The following is a 16,598-nucleotide window of genomic DNA, read 5'->3' as shown; positions in this document are numbered from 1 at the left end:
TATCACCCAAATGCTACTTGTTTATCATTTAAAAAAAAAAGGAAAGAAAAGAAAGAAAGAAAGAAAATATAGTTGTGCTAAAAGAAAAATAAATGAAATCACTCTAACTTTCACCACCTAGAGAGAAATACTGTCAGATTTTACAGTATATAATTTTAGATTTTTTTTACTTGTAAACACTTGCATATAAAATGGAATTATAATATACATATTATACTGTTTTAAAATCTTTAACTTTTCAATTGGGTGCCCTACTTTTATCACTTAACAATACCACACCTGTAATCTCAGCACTTTTGGAGGCCAAGGCAGGAGAATTGCTTGAGGCCAGGAGTTGAAGACTGGCCTAGTCAACATAGCAAGGCCCCATCTCTATAAAAAATAAAAATAAATTAGCCAGGCATGGTAGTGCATGTGTGTAGTCCTAGCTACTCAGGAGGTTGAGGTGGAAAGATTCCTTGAGCGCAGGAGTTCAAGCTTGCAGTAAGCTAGGACTGCACCATTGCACTCCAGCCTGGGCAACAGAGTGATGCTGTCTCTTAAAAAACAAACAAAAACATTAAAAAATATATTCTATACTCCCTGTCTGCTCCCTGGCCAGCATTCAGGAATTCTTTCATACACATGCATTTGAGGACCCAGGAAGAAGAGGGGTATGGGGATGTAAAGGTCAATGTTATTAACTAGTGAAAAGATGCATATTATTTGGAATGTTACCTATTATCCTAACTGTACCTAAAAGCTATAATAAATTCATTTTTTCCCCCTTCCAGTGAAAGGCTGGAACTTAAATCGCTGATTTGAAAAACAACCTAATGAATTTCACCATAGGCAATTTTCCCTCATTTTCTCTTTGAGCCTCTCTGTGGGAGATCAAGCTCATTAGTTTCTATTTTCTATTTTACATTTATTCAGTTAACAAATATTTATTGTGCACCAGTGGCCTTAAATCTCTTTTGGAACAAGGTGAGGTAGAAATAAATAAGTACAGAGCCCTTACTTGGGTTTTCTTGCGTCTCTGTATGCTATGCTTTATATATATTATTCAATCCTCCTGTCATTCCAGAAAGAGAGGTATCATTAGTCTCATTTTCTAGCAGAGAAACTGAGTCTGGAGATGTGGGTGATTTGCTTACAGCCAAGGGATCAGTAAGTGATGGGGCCAGCACAGCATTTGAACCCAGGTCTGTCTCCAAACCCACCCTCTACCCCCCAGTCCTGTCCCTGTAGTCACCAGACCACAATGAGCAAGACACCCTCCTGAGCCTTTTGGAAAATGCGGCAATGAACCATTCAGAAACTTCAAGACTGAACTGCACTTCAATTCCTGACATCAGGACTTAGGCTAAGTACCTCAGGGCTGGGCCTAGGTGTGGACCTCCACACTTGGGTTCTAAGTCTGGTGTGACCCGCCAGACTGGTGGATAGCCCTCGAGGAGCCCGCTGCATCCCCCGACATCTCCTTGTGACCCCTGCACCTAGGGACTGGTCCTGCTAATGGTGCCAGCCTGACTTTTCCTTCACCAAAGGTCACGAGTGTCACTTTTAGCACAGTCATCCTCACTAAGCTTCTCTGAGCCTGTTTCCAGTTCTATAACATGGGGACAATAGTCCCTAATTCCTGAGAGGGCTGTGATTATTAGAAAGAATAATCTCTGTAAAGTGCCTACGTGCTCCATGGATGGAGGGGTCATAACTGGTTTGTGGCTGAGGCGTGCACGGCCCCGGCTGGGAAGAGAAAGTCGGCAGTGACCGCGAGAAAAAGAAGTGATTTCGGAGGGGTTTCATCTATTGAGATGTTCCATGCCTTCCCTGTCACTGCCAAGGATGCTGGAGAAGCGACTTACTTTCAGATGGTTGGGGTGCTGTCATTTGCTGGGCAGAGAGAGAGAGAGAGAGCGAGAGAGAGCGAGAGAGAGAGAGCGAGAGAGCGAGAGAGAGAGAGAGCAAGAGAGAGAGAGCGAGCGAGAGAGAGAGCGCCTGCGTTTTCTGCAGTTTGAGGGAAAGACCTCACTTCCACCTTCTTCCAGAAGCTTTCCTTGGCCCCAGTGCTTGATGGATCACCCCCTTTCTTCATCTGTTCTGTTCCTTATGTGGAGGTGGCCCCTCTTTTCACTCCACATGTTCTGAGTGTTCCCATTCCCTCTGAGGTGTTTGTGTCACCTGCGCCACAGATCCCTGGAGATGTCTCCCAAACTCCAGAGCCGTGGCCCATGGGACAGCTCCACCCAGTGTCCCTTAGATGCCTCCCACTCAGCATGCTCCCTCTCTGCCCTTAGGTTAAAACTCCCTCACCTTGGCCTGCCAGCTGGCCTTTGCATCCCTTTCTGACCTGGTCTCCTCACACTCAGCCTTGTTCAGGGACGGGTCTCTAACGATGGGGAGGGTCACTGACCAGGGGCCGCCACTGCGCAGGGCTTTGGGTCGAGCCTCCACCTGCCAGGGCTTGGCCAGGTGGAAGGGAAACTGAGGCAGGTGAGTTCCTGTGACACACTGAACTCCTCTATCTGCTGACTTTGCTCCCAGACGGTCTTGCCGGACCTTGAGACTGCCAGGTGGTCTAGGGTGCTTCCACCCAATCCTTTCTTCCTCTGAGGTAGGTAGTTTCCTCTTCCTCTTGCAGCCTCTCCAGCGCCCTACTTTTGCAGGTGTTGCACCTCTGAAATCCTTGCACATTTAATCCCGTCTTGGCATCTGAGGACCGAGGCGAAGACACTCTGGTTGCAGCTCATTTGCACTCTGTCTTTGCACTGCCCCCTGCCTCGAGCGTTCATCCTCACCACCAGCTCCAGCTCCTGGTTCAGGTCTCTGCTCAAATGCCAGAACTTCAGAGAGGGCCATGCTGACCCTTCTGTCTGAAGAAGTCCATCCCTCACTCCTGGCCCCAGACCCTTTCTATCACATTGTGGATTTTAACCCGTTCATAGCATATCTGAATTTTTATTTGCCAAACTTGTATTTTGTTGTTTGTTCCTCTGCCTCACCCCTCAATTAGCATGTAAGCTCCAAGAGACAGGGATTTTGTCCTGCTTGTTCTCAACTGGGTTCCAGGGCTTAAGGCAGGCTCTCCAAAAATGATTTCTTAAATCGATTGATTTGTTCTCCAAGTGTTCTTTTTGCTTTTGCTAATGGTGCTACTTCCTCACTCTGCCTTGACCTTAATCAGAAGGTTGTTTGTCATCCTGGATTCCTCACTGTTGATTCCTTCCCTTGCGGGAAGACTTTATCTCCTACATAGTTTCAGATCCCTGCCCCGCCCCACCCCCACCCCCATCGCTACAGCCTCTTCTCTGTCCATGTTTCTAAGATCATGGCTGTTGCCTCCTAACTTAACTACCTTAGAAAGGTGTATCTCTTGTCTACAGCCATACCACTCTGAAAGTGCCAGATCTTGTCTGACCTCAGAAGGTAAGCAGGGTTGGGCCTGGTTAGTACTTGGATGGGGGACCACCTGGGAATACTGGGGGCTGTAGGCTTTGAAACAACAAGAAGAAAGGTTTGTCTCTTGCAAATTTTTGAGATTGATCTTTTAAACTTGTGAATCTGACTGTTCAAACCTGCTGGTGCTTGACTTGGATCGTGATTTGAACAGATGTGAAATACACATTGGACACCATTGGAAAGTTGAACACAGACCGGCTATTAGATATTATGAAGGAATTATTTTTGTTGAGTGTAAGAATGGTCTTGTGGTTATGTTAAAACAGCCTTTATCTGTTGGGGATGAATACTGAAGATTTTATTGTGAAGTGATGTCTGGAATTTGCTTTAAAATACTGCACACCTTTGTTTCTCTTGATCATCTTCCTTGGTATTATTCTCTTTCTTTCTTACCCCTATCCCACCTCTCATCTTGTAGGAAAGGTCTTCCAGATGTTCCTACATAGTTATTAGGAGCTTGTCCAAATACCACCTCTTTCATGCAGCCTTCCCTGATTGCTCCATTGGAAGTGATGTCTTTCTCCTATGAACACACATAGTACCACATGTTCTTCATTTCTGACAGTTACCAGTGTGACAGATAAAGTTATCTGGATATATGTATGTCTCTGTTGGTCAGGATTCTTTTGGTTGCAGGTGACAAGGACTGAACTCAACTGATTCTGGTGAAAAACCTGATTTATTGACTCATGAAACAGAAAGAAACTCAAAAGTAGCCTAGCTTTGGGCATAGTTGGATTTAGTGGCTCAAATTATGCCCTTACGTTTGTTTCCAGTCTCTCTTTTTCTATCTGTTGGCTCTACTTTCATTTGCCTTGGCTTTACTCTCAGGCAAACCCTGTCTATATAGTAGCATCGATTACACTGTCCTTAAAAGAGAAAGAACATTTTTCTCTCCCTGTTATTCCAGCTTTAAGTCTATGACAGAGTCCTGTTGGCCTGAATTGGACCATGTGCCCATCCTTGAACCAATCACTATGGCTGGGGGACAGTTGGATGCATGCATTGGCCAGGTTTAAATCAGGTGGCCACCCGTGGAGCTGACGGCTGGAGCAGCTTCACTCAAAACTTCATCAACTGAGAGAGATTGTATGTGCACTGCCCAAGATTGCTCATTACTTGTTAGAACCTTATAACTACCTGGGATAAAGGATAGTGAGACAGCACAAGGTGCTAGTGAAACAAATTCCCTTCTCTTTCACTTCTTTCTTGCTAAGTTTGCTCTAGTGTCCATCCTTTCTGTTTTGTTAACTGCTTGAACCTGTTACTACGCTTGATTTTATATTTCTGAGTGAGTTCCATCACAAACTGGACTGTTGCCGTTGCTTCTTGGCAAAGCCATCCCAGATTCCAAAAGGAAATGTAATTTGGCTTAAAAAACAATAGGGGATATTGTAGTGTGAAACTGGGGGAACAAAAAAGCATCTGTTTGGGCATCTTGGAAAATCCTACTTGAAAAGGAATGGAGAGGCTCCTCAGTAGAACGTTCACTAGTGCCACACGATGGGTTGTTTTCTGGCTCCATGACAGGCTCAGACAATGTGGAGGCATGGGACATCTTGATTCATCAACTCCAGGATAGATAGAAAAAAGGGTGAGTGTGGGCACTGAATCCAGTGAACCTATTTGGATAATTGCTGGTGGCCGCCTTCAGCCATGACTTGAGCATTGCACACGGGCTGCATTCAACCAGAGTTCCGGATGGCATGGAGTATCCCTGCGTGGTGTCCCCATCCCAGTGGACACTCAGTGTGATGAGTAGACCTAACACTTACATCCATTTTGGAGAGAACCGAAAGCTGGCCCTGAGAATAGCAGAGTGTAAAAGGCACTGGTTTTTAAGTCAGATGGAACTAGGTTTACATTTCATTGTAGTCACTTGGTAGATGTGCGATTTTGAGCATGTTAACTAATCCCTCTGAGCCTCAATTTGTTAATCTATAAAAGGCAATAAGAATGCCTACCTCGAAGAGTGGCCATGAAAGGACATTGAGATAATTTATAGGGAGGGCTTGGATAGATTAATAGTAGGTGCTTGATAAATGTTGGCTTCTGTTCCTTCTTTGATAAATACCTATAACATTATCTTGCATTACTCCTCTAAAATCTCTAGCACCTGTCATTATTTTAGGAATTCTCTATCTAGTGGTTCTCAGTTGTTTGAAATGTAGAGGTACTGACACCCTAGTGACCTGTAGAGCTTCTACAATTATAATTTTGCATCCATCATGGTAAAGATCAGATCAGGCAAGAATCATCAATGGATATTCCATCTAGGGGATGGGTGGAATTTTCATGAAGGGTAGGATATTTGCATGGCCTTAAAGAGTCTTGCAAGGGAGAAAATAAAACAGTGAACTATTGAGGAAAAATCTGACACCACCTTGACCAGGTAATGAAAATGAGTATGACTTACGAGAGACTGATATTGTGTGCCTCTAGATGTGAGGCCCCGAGAAGGAAACACTGTCTAAGCCGAGTTCTGGCTGAGAATATAAAACCTCAGCCTAATCACAAGGAAGCATCAGATGCACATAAAATGAGGAACATTCTCTTATAAGAAAAGTATTGGGTGGAGGGCTGTATTCTTAAAAAAAAAAAAAAAAGTCAATGTCATGAAAGACAAGACTAGGCTATTGGAAATGTTCCTGATTAAATAAGGCTAAAGAGGGGTAACGATTAAATGCAACTCCTCACCATAGACTGCATTCTGCCTGGACGAAAAGTGCAGTGAAGGTCATTATTAGATCAATGGACGAAACTGGCATGTGTCTGGGAGATTGAAGTACTGTTTCAGTGTAAATACAAGAGGTTGATAATTGTACTATGCTATGTCTATTCTTAGAAAATAGAACCTTAAGTATTTAGGGATAAAAGGCCATAATGCATGTAACTTACCTTAACATAGTTCAGAAAAATAAATAAAAATAAAATTAAATGTATTCACTTCCAGCACTCACACACACGCGTGCGCGCGCACACACACACACACACACCTTTGCACACATATGTATATATGTAGAAGGAGGGAGAAGGCGAGAGGGAGAAAAGCAAATGCGGTAAAATGTTAATAGTGGGTGAATCTGGGTCAAGTGTATATGGATATTGTTTGTACTTTTTTTGTTTTTGTAACTTTTTGTAAGTTTGAAATTACTTCCAAAAAAGTTGAATACAATGCACTGTGCTCTTTCCAGCTTCCCTGCTCCCAGAGACCTGGGTTAGCAAAGATGTTGGGGTGATGGTGATGAATGGGGTGTGTTGAACACGTTCTAGGAGATCCTCATATCCCACCAGCTCCACCTGACTGAAAGGAGGAAGCTGGATTCTGTGGCAATCACATTTGATATCTAAATTCGTTAATTATAATTCAATGGTGATAAAACCAAGAATCTTAATTTTGTAGAGTCTTGAATGAAATGAACTTTGTGAGTGAGGACTAAAGAGGGAACAGAGGCCTTATGGGGCAAGGAGAGCCTTTAGGTAGAAATTTTAGTCGCCTGCACCTAGGCCTGCAAGACATATAGTTGGCCTTAATTTTCTAAAAATCAACTTTAATCTTATTCCAAACTACTGTCCCCAAAAGTTGGCAGGAAGTTCAGAGTTGTTACTGGGGCTCCCCCTTCCTCTGTGATGTTCTAGGAATCAGAGCAGCACAGTGGGAGGGAGGGAAGACCCCAGCTGTGGCTCATTGGTCTACACTGGGTACCACGGACCTGTGTGTCCCAGCTTGGCTCCCTGCAGTAGTGTCGGTGGTTTTGCTGTGTATCTGCCATGGTCAACACACAGGAACCCCGTGTGCCAGGCGTGCCCCCATGCTGGGGCCTCCTGTAGTCGCCCCTATGAGGTCCTACCACCATCCTGCGACCTGGCAGTACTCCTCAGGGGAACCTGTCTTCAGTTTGGAATTCTTACCCTCTGGGGGCTATGCCTCCCTCTCCTCCTTCAAAGGCAGTTAGCACCCTCTGTTCCTGCACCTGCTCACTCACCAGCGTAATTTTTTCTTTGAGTTTAAGATTTTATAGAAGATAAGAGGGGACCACAAACTTAGCTACCTGGTTATTTGCTTAGAATTGGGTGTAAAGCGGAGGTGGGAATCACAGAGAACAAAATACAAATTAATGTCAAAAGTTATTCTGGTATATAGCTTTTCATCTCCTGTGAATAGTTCAATTTATAATTCAAAAAATTAAAAAATATTCCCATCCAGTGGGGATAAGTCAGGCGAATTTCTATCTCTCTACTTGGTTTTGGTCGCTGTTTTTTCACCAACCACTACATGTCACATCTAAAAAAAAACCCCAGAGCAACCCCAGGTGTGAGCCATCCTTCTCAGGGTCAGCACACCATGTTTGTAAATATCTTGCTTTTCAGAATGGAAGGTTCAGGATAATTTTAGCCCATTAGTGTTTTCTTTTCCCCTTAAGAACAATCTTTTAAAACTGGTGGTATGTTAAAAGAAGAATCTATGAAGTTGTAATATTCAACGGATACTGAGAGAATACATGATTTCAAAATGACTTACATCCACCAAAATGTCTGCCTACATTTTCTGATCCACACTGTTCTAACTATAACTTTTAGAGTCACAGGTTCAATGTAAAAATCAAAGTTGATTTAATTTCTGGCTTCTGATCCAAGAGGCCAACAGTGAACTCAAAAGTCATTAATGGGGACTTTCTGACTTCTGTCAGTCCCATTGTAACCACCCAGTGGTTTCACCTTGCCCACTACCTAGACAGAATTGATTTATCAAGACAGGGGAATTGCAATGGAGAAAGAGTAACTCACACAGAGCTGTCTGTGCAGGAGACCGGAGTTTTATTATTACTCAGGTCAGTCTCCCTGAGCATTTGGGGATCAGGGTTTTAAAAGATAATTTGATGGGTAGGGGCTTGAGAAGTGGGAAGTGCTGACTGGTCAGGTTGGAGATGGAATCATAGGGCTTGAAACAAGGTTTTCTTCCTGTTTTCTGTTCCTGTGTGTGATGGCAGAACTGGTTTGTCCATATTATTGTCTGGGTGGTGTCAGGTGATTCATCGAGTCAGGGGTCTGCAAAATATCTCAAGCGCTGATCTTAGGTTTTACAAAAGTGATGTTACCCCCAGGAGCAATTTGGTGGCGGGGGTTCAGACTCTTGGAGCCAGAGACTGCACAAACCCTCAACTGTAATTTCTAATCTTGTAGCTAATTTGTTAGTCCTGCAAAGGCAGACTACTCCCCAGGAAAGAAGGGGGTCTTTTCAGGAAAGGGCTGTTACCAGTTTTGTTTCAGAGTCAAATCGAGAGCTGAATTCCTTCCCACAGTCAGTTCAGGCTAAGCCCAGGAATGAACAAGGGCAGCTCAAGGGTTAGAGGCAAGATAGAGTTGGTTAGGCCTAATTTCTTTCACTGTCATAATTTCCTCAGTTTTAATTTTGCAAAGGCGGTTTCACCACAGGGGCAAGAAGGTGAGATCACTCCACAGAGAAAACCCACAGAGGGTTGCCCTCCATGGGCTGACCCCTCTGTTCATGAAACAAAGAATCAAAGTGAACAAATCTGAGGGCCATGTTTCATGGGAGCCTTTTCAGTACCAATGTTTCACACATGGGTCATCTCACAGTGCTCAAGGCGGTTGCGAATACTAGAAATACTTACACATTCCCATTTTGCAGAAGTGGAAACTGAGGAAAGTTGAAGAAGGTTTCCAAGGTCCCAGAGCTAAGGATGGTAGAGCCGGGCTACAAGGCCTCTCCACTGTTGACTGATTTGTTTGTTGACTTTTGGTGGAACTGCGTTCAGATAATGCTCTTCACTTCATCATCTCACTCTGTGACTTTCACTCTCATTTTCACAGGCTTTCTGCTTTGGGTCAGAACCTGAAGCCAAAGCCCTAAACACTGAAGTCTCCTCTGGTCAGGTGATCCCCATCAGTCCGCCTGGAAACAGGACGAGCCTCAAAGCAGCTCTCTAGAGACTGGTTGGGCCTGGTCCTCAGAATCTGATGATACCTGTTTGGGAACAGCCCAGTGTTCAGTTGGCATGAAGAATTTCTGGGCACCAAGCCATGGCTGGGTGAGAGAAAGGACACGCTGCGGGTTTGTGCTGGGTGTTTACCTCATGTCACTTGACAGGTTCCTGTAGCTGGAGGCTTTGAGAAATGAGTGTGCAAAGTAAACCCATTCATCACCTGCTTTGAGGCAGGAGGGGCTCGTCGGGGTGACAGGTGGCCTCTGTGGGCAGTGTTTTCTTACTCCAGACTAATTGGGTCCATTTCGGCTACTTTAGCAACATCATAGGGTAGAAATACGATGATGTTAGCTCAAGGAATTTCTCTGGGCTGGATTAGGAGATTAAATAAAATCCTTGAGAGAAGTTATTTGTTTTGTTTCCTTTCTTAAAATTTTGTCCCATCAAATTAGTGAGAAACTCATAAGATTTTATTTTATTTTATTTATTTTTTGAGATGGAATCTCACTTTGTCACCCTGGAAGGAGTACAGTGGCATGATCTCTGCTAACTGCAACCTCTGCCTCCTGGGTTCAAGCGATTCTCCTGCCTCAGCCTCCTGAGTAGCTGGGATTACAGGCGCCCTCCACCAAGCCTGGCTAATTATTGCATTTTTAGTAGAGACAGGGTTTTGCCATGTTGGCCATGCTGGTCTTGAACTCCTGACCTCGTGATCCACCCGCCTTGGCCTCCCAAAGAGCTGGGATAACAGGCATGAGCCAGTGCACCTGGCCAACCCATGAGATTTTAAACCAGAGCTGGATTAGAGTCCCAGGAATGCCTCCTCATTCCAGATGTGGCTACAGAGGCTCTAAAGGGTTTGGGCACTTGCCCCAGCTCTTCCAATTGGTGGGAGGCAGAGTCCAGATTTAATCCAGTTGACCCACCTTCTTCCTAGAGCAGAGACTTGCCTGGGCCCTGAGCACAGTGAGACATTTGTCTGGTACCTTTTGGGCACCTGTTCAGCCAAGCTAGCACGTAAGTGTAATTTAAAGAAGAGCTGATGACGGAAGGCAGAGAGGAGAAGGAAGAAAAGGATCTAGAGAGAGAAAACCCAGAGTTGGGGTCTCCATGCTGCTCCCCCTCCCTTGGCTCTTTCTTGCTCTCCATTCTGAGTATGGAAAAGCAATTCATCAAACTTATGTTTGGTGGGATAAAAATGCTGACACCATCTCTTGTAGGTCTAGGGAGTAGGAAACATACACCGTGTGAAATGCCTAAAAATCAGAACTGTAAAAATGTCTTTTTCCAGTTAATAAACCTTAACTTATGTTCTACCATGTGCAATAACCCACTGAAGTCCAAACCATGAAGTAAGATGGGGGAACCTACTGAGGACCTCCCCAGTGCTGGGCACACCGTGGACATTCCCTCCTTCAATCCTCCCAGCTGCTCCAAGAGGCAGGTCCTGTTGTTTCCAAGTCACACTTGGAAGACTGAGGCTCTGAGAGGGTGAGTGACTTGGGTCTTGCAAGCCTGGAAGGAGCTGGGCCTTTTGAAGGATTCTTTAGTGTATGAAGAAAGATACCCTTGGGTAAAAAAATACTTGGCTTGAGTAAAAATCATAGAAGGCTGCAAGCTTATCCAAAATCAAGTTTCAAGAAGTTGGCTGCTGTTGCCTGCTGGGTCTCCTGGGGCTTCCATGTCTTAGCCAGTCCTCCAAAAGAGGCACTTTCATTCATTGGCCGGGCTGGTTTTTTTTTTTTTTTTTTTTTTTTCTTGACATGATGATTCCTCAGGGACCCCATAGTCTTGAATTTCCTTGGATGGTACCGATTGTGCTGGGCATGTGCACAGTTTGTTAACGGAGAATTAGGCAGGGCGTGCCCTCGCCCTTGTCCCTCTGCACATCAGCACCCACCACGTCCAGGGCCCAGCTTTCATCGGCAAGAAGGGAAGCACATGGAACATATGTTGGTGAGTGAGTCATTGGCTTTTTCTTGTGTGGAAGATGCAGGTAACAGTCAAGGCCGATATTGATACAAGATCCAGTACAGAGTTTGATCCCACAGGTTTGAATGCCTATCATGTGCTGGACCTTTGACTAGGATATAACTTAATTCTGAGAAGTAGGTTTTATTATTCCCCTCATATAATTGAGGACACATAGAATCTAAGAGGTTAGGGTTCCTCAGCTTGTGTGCGGCAGAGCCTGAATTCAAGTTCAGCTGCCCTGACTCTAAGTCAGTGTCCTTCTTAGAGTGGAAAGTTGCCTTTGGCCCCAAGCACAATGAGGCATTTGTCTTGTACCTTTGGGGTACTGGTTCATTCATCTGCTGTCACTGGACATTCTTCAGAGAAACCTGGTGTCTCTGAATTGGCCTGTCTGGCTCTTTGGAGATTATCCAATTTGCCTGAGCAGGTAGTTGGGTAGACAGCATGTAACCTGCTATGTCCGTTTCCTTGGCTGCAGAACAGTCCCTGCAAAGGCTGGTCTCTGCCTGACTCTTTTGGACACATTGTCAGAGTAATGAGGATATTTGGTTCTGCTCCTAGAGACATATGTGGCCATGCAAGTCAAAGAGCACCAGGCAGAGCCCTTGACCCACCTTATTCCTAGAGTAGAGACTTGCCTGGACCCTGGTTGGCTGGGAGCAGCCCCTTCTTCTGGAGTTTAGCCTCGCTAGGTTTGGGCAATTGAGGTAACTATGAACTTGAGTGGCTGCCTGCTGTCCAAGAGACAGCCACCACTTCTGTTTCATGATTGCTTAATAATTATAGTAGTAGTAGTAGTAGTAGTAATAGCACTAATAATAGTAAACACTCATGGAATAATTACAAGGTGCCAGGCATTGTTTTAAATATTTTACAAATATTAAGTCATTTAAATTTTCTTAACACTTTACAGTACGTACATTATCTACCCATTTTATAGAGGAGGATATTGAGGCACAAATAAGTCACATAATTTGCCCACAGTCAAACAGTAAATGAGGAGGCCAGGATTTGAAGTCATAGAGTTGGCTCCTGGAACATCATTGAAACATCAATTAGTACCCATTTTATAGAGGAAGATATTGAGGCACAAATAAGTCACATAATTTGCCCACAGTCAAACAGTAAATGAGGAGGCCAGGATTTGAAGTCATAGAGTTGGCTCCAGGATATTGAGGCACAAATAAGTCACATAATTTGCCCGCAGTCAAACAGTAAATGAGGAGGCCAGGATTTGAAGTCATAGAGTTGGCTCCTGGAACATCATTGAAACATCAATTAGTCTTCATTGTGCCTTTGCTCTGTTCCAGGAACAGGCTTAGCTTTGGAATAGAGGTGAGCAGAAATGAACCTGACATAGGCAGCCAGGGAAGTTTTTGGGCAGTACCACGGAAGTTGCTCTTCCTCTTTCTCATTTGTCTAACTTCTTCAAAAATCTTATATTTACTTATTCATCAACTCAATCTTTCCTCATTTCTTGCACTGGTGTCTAGTCACTAATCATTAAACTTTGGTTGAGAGGCTTATCTGAGATCGTTGAGATCAGCAAGTGCGTGTCTGATAATCCCAGCAGCTGCCTGATGCATGAAATATGCTGGTCATATGCTTGTGGAATGCAGGGAGCGATGGATGGACAGATGGACTGATCAATTTCATCCCCGCTTCCCCGGGATCAACCTCAAAATGACCTTTGCTGGGGACCAGCTCAAAGAAGGTAGAGACAAAACAAGAAGCTGAAACTTGGAGACTGGATTGGAAGTTGAAACAGTGGCACCCTATTATTGATTTGGAGTTCACAGAGCATTTTAATATAGCTTGTATTTAATCTTCATAACGATGCATAGTGTAGGTAGAATAGATGTTATTACTTCTGTCTTACAGATGAGGAAACAGGCCAACAGAAGAGGTAACTTGCCCAAGGTCACATTACTCTATATTCAGTAATTCTCCTACTACTCCATGGGACTGGTCAGACCCAGAGCAGGGCGGGGAAACCAGGTGAGCAGCTGAGCAATCCTGTGGCCAGGTGAGGCTGAGTGGGCAACAGGAATCCGTTGGCTAGGCTGGCAGAGATGTTGGCAGAAGAAAGTTGCTGCTTCTGGCGGAAAAACGGGCACTCTGGGGAGCTGGCTGCCATTAGACCCTTGCACTCATGCTTTGGAGGTAGGGGACCTGGGATGTGGACCCCAGGGCTTTGCCACCATACAACTGGCTAGGCAGCCTGGCTGCCTCCCTCTTGGGCCTATTACTCCAGTCACTTGACAGGACAGAGACACTGCCAGGGCTGCAGTGGGAGCCCCTGGTTTGTGGCTCCAAACAGGATGTTTATGTTAAACTTTTAGAAAACTCCATCAAACAAATTGCTAATGTCTTCTATGCACTTGAGAAAAACCTTCTGGGAGACATCTGTTTGCTAAAGTTCATATGTTCAGGTCCCCGGGGATTATTTTTTTTGTGTGAACCTTGCCTTAGGTGAAGTGGCAAAACACCCTGGAACATGTTCGAGGAATTCCCTCGAAATGCTGTCTGATTTCTTCCCTGATCCCCTACCCTGTGTAATACTCTGCTTCAGTCTTTGACCATCTCTTACCTCCTGAATGGTGTCTCCACCTCTAATCTTCCTGCTCTGCTCCCCCTGCACACACTTACTGCACTGCTTTATCCAAAACACATGTGGGATTGTGTCACTTCTCTGCCTATACATTCGATGTGTCCTCTTTCCCTCAGGAGGAATTTCTCACCATAGTCCACCAGCCCTTCCTGGACGTGACGTGCACCAGCATCTGCACCAGCCTCTGCCACTCCTGACTATGCATACTTAACTCTGGGTACACCACAGGATGACCTAAGAAATGCCCAAGCTTGTCACCTGTTGTTCTGCCTCTGTGCTTTTCTTTCTATTTGGGGTGTCCTTTCTCTCCTCCTATGTATCCTCAAGGCCCCTCACAAATGTTCTCTCCTTGGTGAAGCTTTCCAAACCTTTTGTTTCCTTGCAGGCAGGACAAATATCCTTTTCTCTTTGGCCTCCATGACCTTTCATAATATGTCTAATGTGACACTTTATTGTAGTTTTGCTCAAGTGTGGCTGCTGAGATAGTATCAGGGACAGAATTGGGGCCTGTTCACATGTGTTTAGTCCCCAGTGCCCAGTGTAAAACAATGGCTACATCTAATGTTTCATGATTAAATGATCCTGAAGCCAGGGGCCAAGTGTGTTTCTGATGCACTCTCAAGTTTAAAAGTTTGAGTGTGGCCCAGCCACATGCAAACTGAGGTCTATGCAAATCCAGCGCCCAGACTCCTTCCCCTCCCCTGCATTTGCTTCTCCCCCAGTGAGAGAGGGAAGGCTGTGGGGCAGGACCCCACTGGCATAGAAATAATTCCAGGCAGTTTATCTTGGTGTCTCCCATCTGAGAGGCCTTGACTCCTGTGAACTCATTAATGCTCTTAAGAGCTCTGTAAAGTGACGTCAGCCACCCTGGGTTCATGCGCTGCGCTCTCACTGGCCTCTGGGACCTCTTGTTATCAATGTGGGTGATTTCCAAAACAGAGTCTTGGGTTTCAGAGCTCTTCTGGGAATAGTTTGGTAATGGGGAAAGGTTCGTGTTTCAGCTAACTTAGGCTGACTTCTTAGATTCCTAAGAAGAAAGGAAAGATGTTTGTTTGATTTTTTGCAAGTCAGATTTAAGGGCATGAATTGGACTTTCTGGGGCAGCCATTATCTACAGAGTGAATTTTGGTGGGGGGTGGGGAAATTGGGAGAGAGGTGCTTGTTGGAAGCACAGAGTTGATTGCAAGGTTCTGACCCCTGAGCAGCGCAGCCCTTCTTAGAGGGGGTATAACTTCTCTGTAGCAGGGATTTCTGAGAGCTCCTCTGCCTCCTTCCTCTCTCTTACTTGGGCATGTGTGTACACATTCATATACACACATGCATACACACATACATGACACACACACATACACACACACACACACACACACACACACACACACACACACTCTTACTATGCATGGATTTTTCCAAGTTGGTGCTGTCTCTGATGAATAGAAGAGAAAACATCATGATCTCTAGCTCTTCATGATCTACCTAGAAAATAGCATTTATTTTATTGCTTTTGGAATATGATGTCAGTGAAGGAAACTATTGAGCTTTCTGGCTACATTTTAAAGTTGTGGAGGAGAGGGGAGAGTGTAGTTTTTCCTGCTCTCTCAGGAGGTCTGATGGAGGAAAGTAGTGCTTTTCCACCAGGGCCAACACACAAAGTTCTATGCCTTCTCTTAAATGTGCAGGGTACTTGTTTCCTAGACCTGTGAGTTCCAGTGAGATCACAGTAGCAAGTCAATGTCACTGGCATTGGTCCTCACCCACATCACACACAACCTCCAGCTGCTGCAGAGTCTCATCCTGTTGTTTATAGAGGTATCCATGGTGGAGTGTCATGTGTGCAGAACTACTCTTTTGTTCTCTTTCACCTGCAACAATATACCAACGATAACCTGTACTCAAATGTACTCTTGGAGTCTAGTCCAGTTCGGATTCTCCGATACGCCCCGTATCGCCTCACTTCATTGTTTCAGTGGTACTCGAGGTACTTTGGGATTCATTGTCCCTGTCCTGCCCTCTTCCATTTCCCTCATTCCCATGCATTTTGTCAGTAGTGAGCTGCCTATGGTTTCCACATGCATCATGCTGGCCCCTCTCCCTAGGATGGTGTTCTTAGGCTTGTCTCCTAGGAAAATTCCTTTTCCTGTTTTAAAAGTGAGTCAGTTACTGATTTCTGATAGGTGTCATTGACCTCTAATCAGAGTCATTGATCTCCGATGAGATTCTGTGATCTCAGTCCCCTGACCTCAGAGTGAACACTCCCTCTCCTGGGCTCTGCTTATACGTGTGCATGTGTCTTGTGTTTGTCATGCAGCATCGCCCTTTATTGTTTATATATCATCTCCCCATGTCTATAACTTCCAAGTCTAGCTCAGTGCCTGGCAGATTGCTTATGCCACAGAAATGTTCATTTGAGTTAGGTTGAAACCATCTTGACTTTCCCTGAATCCTCCCTTTCCCCAGCTGCATAAACTCAATTGTCTCCTAAAAGTCATCAGGATCTTTTGGAAATCCATCAGTTTAAGAGAGATGAAAGAGGAGTGAAAAGAACAGGCTATGATAAACAGATTCTCTTTCTACCTCTGGGGATTCATTCCTTGTGAGACATGTGCATGAATAATGGCAGCTGT

General features: G+C 44.8%; 1 protein-coding gene and 1 pseudogene across 8 annotated transcripts in view; both read left to right on the top strand.

Annotated features, from left to right (window-relative positions):
• The window catches only part of PDE1C (phosphodiesterase 1C), a 572,342-nt gene that overhangs the window by 32,123 nt on the left and 523,621 nt on the right, over positions 1 to 16,598 (top strand). The gene's annotated exons all lie outside the window — the stretch shown is intronic.
• Positions 3,358 to 3,476, top strand: LOC120365535 (5S ribosomal RNA; annotated as a pseudogene).

The sequence above is a fragment of the Saimiri boliviensis genome, chromosome 10 (genome assembly GCF_048565385.1).
Source record: "Saimiri boliviensis isolate mSaiBol1 chromosome 10, mSaiBol1.pri, whole genome shotgun sequence".
Taxonomy (NCBI): Eukaryota; Metazoa; Chordata; class Mammalia; order Primates; family Cebidae; genus Saimiri; species Saimiri boliviensis.
Note: the sequence above shows the minus strand (reverse complement) of the source record. Positions and strands in the feature narration are given on the sequence as shown.